The sequence below is a fragment of the Rhagoletis zephyria genome, unplaced genomic scaffold, assembly GCF_001687245.7.
Source record: "Rhagoletis zephyria isolate East Lansing unplaced genomic scaffold, Rhagoletis_zephyria_1.1 Rzeph_scaffold_09793, whole genome shotgun sequence".
Taxonomy (NCBI): Eukaryota; Metazoa; Arthropoda; class Insecta; order Diptera; family Tephritidae; genus Rhagoletis; species Rhagoletis zephyria.
This window is the reverse complement of record NW_016166871.1, coordinates 1-4,500: the sequence shown is the minus strand read 5'-3', so window position 1 is coordinate 4,500 and position 4,500 is coordinate 1.

Sequence of the window (4,500 nt, the reverse complement as noted above, 5' to 3'; positions counted from 1 at the left end):
TTTTCCTTTTCCTTTTCCTTTTCCTTTTCCTTTTCCTTTTCCTTTTCCTCTTCTTTTTTTCTTGATGTCCAGTGTTAATTCTGTTTTCATTAATTTCAAATTTTATTTTTGTCTTCTTTTCTCATAATAATATAATTTTTTATTTTTTATTATTATCCTTATCCTTTTTCCCGTTTGCATTATTTTACCTTTCCTTATTAATTTCGTGTTTTATATAATTTTTTTTCCTAACACATTTTCCTTAATTTTCTTCTTTTGCTTACAAATTTCCCTGTTATTTATATATCTACATATAAAAACCATAGGAAGAAAATAATAACATTTCTGGGGGAATATTTATTCTACCAAAAAGCCATTGACATTGTCGCCAATGGCGTTGCTTCGTCCCACTCGAGCCCATAAATCAACAAGTCATGCCGAAAATGACAAAAATAACGAAGCAACAGCACTACATACGTATGTATGTAGATATGTTTATACCAGCATTCGAAACCAATTCAAATACGAGCACTTAAATACATACATACATACATAGTATGTACATGCATTGCTCTAAAAGTGGGAGTTCAGTCTGGGCAGAGAAGGCATGCGGGTGCCTAAGTTGACTGTCACTTGTGCAACAGAGCTAACTTACACTTATTGGTTACGAGCATACGAGTTGCCAACACAAATACTCCGCAAGTAATAAAAGCTAAACAAATACGTGGAAGCAGTGACGGGTATGCATACATATGTATATGTGTACATTTGAATTTTCCCCTGCAGTTAAAAGCCGAAACAGTTAGAAAAAATACCAGTTCATTAACTAGTATGTGCCTACCAATTCGACAATTTCGAAGAACTTAAGCGTTCAGCGACATCTGCCTTTGAATTGCATGTTGGTGTGGGTGACGTCGCGTGCGGACTACTGGCTCCGGTTCTGATATCGCAGGTTCGAGACCGCTTGGAGTTGGTTAAGATTTTTAAAGTTAAATCAATGTAAGCAAAAATAATTATTTCAATTTAAATATAAATAACAAATTTGAAAATCTAATTGCATTGCAGAAAAAAAACATACATATGGGAAAGAATGCTTGTGCCATAAAAAAAAAATAAAAATATTTTTTTTTTAATTAAATTTAAAAATTACAATAAAAACCCTTAATAAAATAAATAAATAAAAAAAAAATATTTATTAAAAAAAATTTCTCTGCGCCAGGACTTGAACCCTGGACCTCAGACATACCACGTGAGTATTTTGCTCTGTCGGCCATTGCGAATCTTGGAACGTCGCGAGCAAAAAGGCATACTTATTCTTCATCTCGTAGGACATCGCAATATTAAAAATACCAGTCGCTAACATTGGATAGAAAAGGATAGAACGTGAACTAGTTGGGCTGAAACGCAAACTGGTGTAGAATTCTAGTTCACAACTAGTAGCTTTCCCAGCAGGGTTGCGCATATGATGTGTTGTCTGCCGCGTAGCAGACGGTCCCCATATTCGTGGGTGAGCGCCTATGTATAGGCAACACAAACAAACGCTAATCAGCATACCGTCAGTGGCAGAGCAACAAAAAAATGGTTTGGGTTGTAAATTTAGATACAGTTGTATGAAAGTGGCGCTCATATGTGTTGCTGGCAATTAGATATTTTAGAGTATATAAGAAAATAATGCGTGTCTCTCTTGTATGTATTTGAAAATTAAAAATTAAGTATTTTTAAGCCTTTGTTTACACATACATATATATGTACATATATTTCAGTAAAAAAAAACAAAAAATATTTATTTAAGAATCACGCAGTCTTTCCATAGTTTTCCAGTGCCTGCAACTTCCTGTAAATATATTGGAATTTCAGTGGATGTCTCTTATCAGTTTTGTGTAGCACAGACAACTGGATATTGGTTTTTTGTTTATCTGCATGAAAAAATGTTTATTTATTTTTGCTTCTACTTTCATTCACCAACACAAAATTTTACTTATATCCATTACAGCGTGGCCCAGAGAGGTGCTTATCTACTAAGCGAGTGTACTAAAAATACATTTTTATATACATACGTTCATTTGTACACACATATTGGTACGTGTATAAACATTTATCTACCTAGAAGCGGCAAAGCTTCGAAAATAGCTCTGGTAATTGCTAAAAATAAAACATGCTATGATAAATTCCAAATTTGTTCTAGCAAAAAGTGATTGGCAATTTTCTTAAAAGGCGTAACTCTGAATTATAAAAGTTAGGAAAATTCGACAAAGTTTCATTTTGGCCCAAATGAAGTAAGTATGTAATTTCGATTCATCGTAAATATCATCAAAAATATTGAACTTCCAAAATTTTATTTCCAAACTTTAAGCATTTACACATTTATCCTTTAAGATGCCTACAAATACTTAAATACTTATATGCACATAAAGACACATGCATTTAAGTATGTAAGTCAAATCACCATTGAGCAGCTAACAACATTTTCAGTAACACTTAAGTCCTTAGACTTTACACCACATATGTAGCAAAAGTTAATACTTCTTTAATCTTTTTAAAGCAGCTCCCGCAAGGATGTAAACTTATTTTCGCATCAATGAAATTTGATCCACTTACTACAGTTTTATGGCTAAGCATGTGTGTACAAACACGTACATACATACATACATACATATGTTGGAAAGTCAGATGGTAAAAGTGAAAGTACTTTTATGAAATGCTTGCTGTTTTTATATGCAACACTTGACACTTAAGTGTGCATTTAAAATGTTAGTGCTAAGCGTAAATGCAGTAGAACCTCGATAGATAGCTGGTGATAACTAGAAAAGTATGCTGACAATATCAGGTCAAAGGAACCCATTTTATTTTTTATATATTTATTCTTAAAAAAAACTGTGTTGCGTGTAACATAAGCTATGCACGTAGTCCAGAAGAGAAAAGTAAATCCAAGACCCCTTATCTCTTCCATAGACGCGTGACAGCCGGAACCAATACCAGATGGCAACATTAACTACGGTTCCCATCCCAGTTGTATTCCTGATAACCGGAAGGGCTCTTCTTCTAGTGAGGGGTATAATGGACTTTTTGTAGCGGTTCTACGATTTGAAGGACTCTCAAATTAATAAGATTTTACTGGAAAGAGTGTACATGGCGTATGAGTAACATTCTTTTCTGCTCATATTTTATACAAAAAAACTGCTTGCCAATTTTCTTGATTTTTTTTTTGCAACGGAACAGGCTTCCAACACAAATGAAAATATCTCGAAAACTTATCCATGGAAAAAAATACATTCCCTGCCGGAACAAAGTATTGGCACAGAAAAATTTTTCACAATATATGCAACAATTTTTACTCTAATATTTTTCCGCAATTTTTGTACGAAAATATAATTCATTCCACAACATAAAACATAAAAATATAATTTCTAAACTTTGTCCAAAACTCGCGAAAATTCAGCAAATTTCCATGCAAATTTTCAACTTTTTACTCAGATTTTTTAGAATTTTTTCGAGTATGCAGATTTGTAGCCAAAGTACAAGTTTTAAGTAGTTGGGAATTACCGTTGATGTTTGAAATTTTTTTTTTCGAAATTACTTTATATGGAAAAAATTTTCAAAAATCAATGCGATTTTTACTAACTCCGAACTTGAATTTTTTATACTAGAGTTTAATGGGCTACAAAACTTCTAAAAAATTTGATAAAAAAGTTGATAATTTATTGAATTTTCGTGAGTTTTGCACTAAGTTTAGAAATTATATTTTGGTATTTTTTGTTCTAGAATGAACCATATTAAAAAAAAAAAAATAATAGCGGAAAAATATTAGAATAGAAATTAGTGCATCTGTTGTGTAAAATTCGCAGTGTAGCTCAATTTTGGGAATCAAAGAGCATTTTCACGTAGAGGCATCCGGTGAATAAAGAAAAACACAAATTTGTGATGCAGTGTTATTTGCAATTTATGCGGTACTTGGTTGTTAACAGCATTTTTATGAGTTTTCCATATGGATATATTTAGATGTTTAATTTTAAATTAAAATTTTTACATTTTATTTAAACAAGGCTTGAAGTTTATTGCAAATTTCAACTCACCACATGTACTTATGAAGACACCAATTTAGGTATATGAATGAAAAACAACCTCACACTCACACACACCCCACTCTTCGTATGTCTGGTGCAAATATAAATTAGTTAATTGTTTCGACTCTAATTCCTTAGGCAAACACAAGTAACTTTATAAATAGCATCAATAATTCCAACACGCGCACATATGCACATAAGTATATTATTCACAGGTCTATTGAATTTGGTAGCTGCTCAATTTGCTTTCAATGCGCACTGCAGCAATGACAATCACCGCGGCGCGCCATTTCTTGGCTAACACCACCCACCGATGCTGATTTAATACAATTATCACTTTGCCGATTGTGTCAGAAAAAAAAACAGAGAACAAAACAGAAAACAAAACAAAAAAACACCAAAACGGAAACAGACTGTCACCAAATGCGCAAAGAGCTATGCAGCACTTAATAAAATC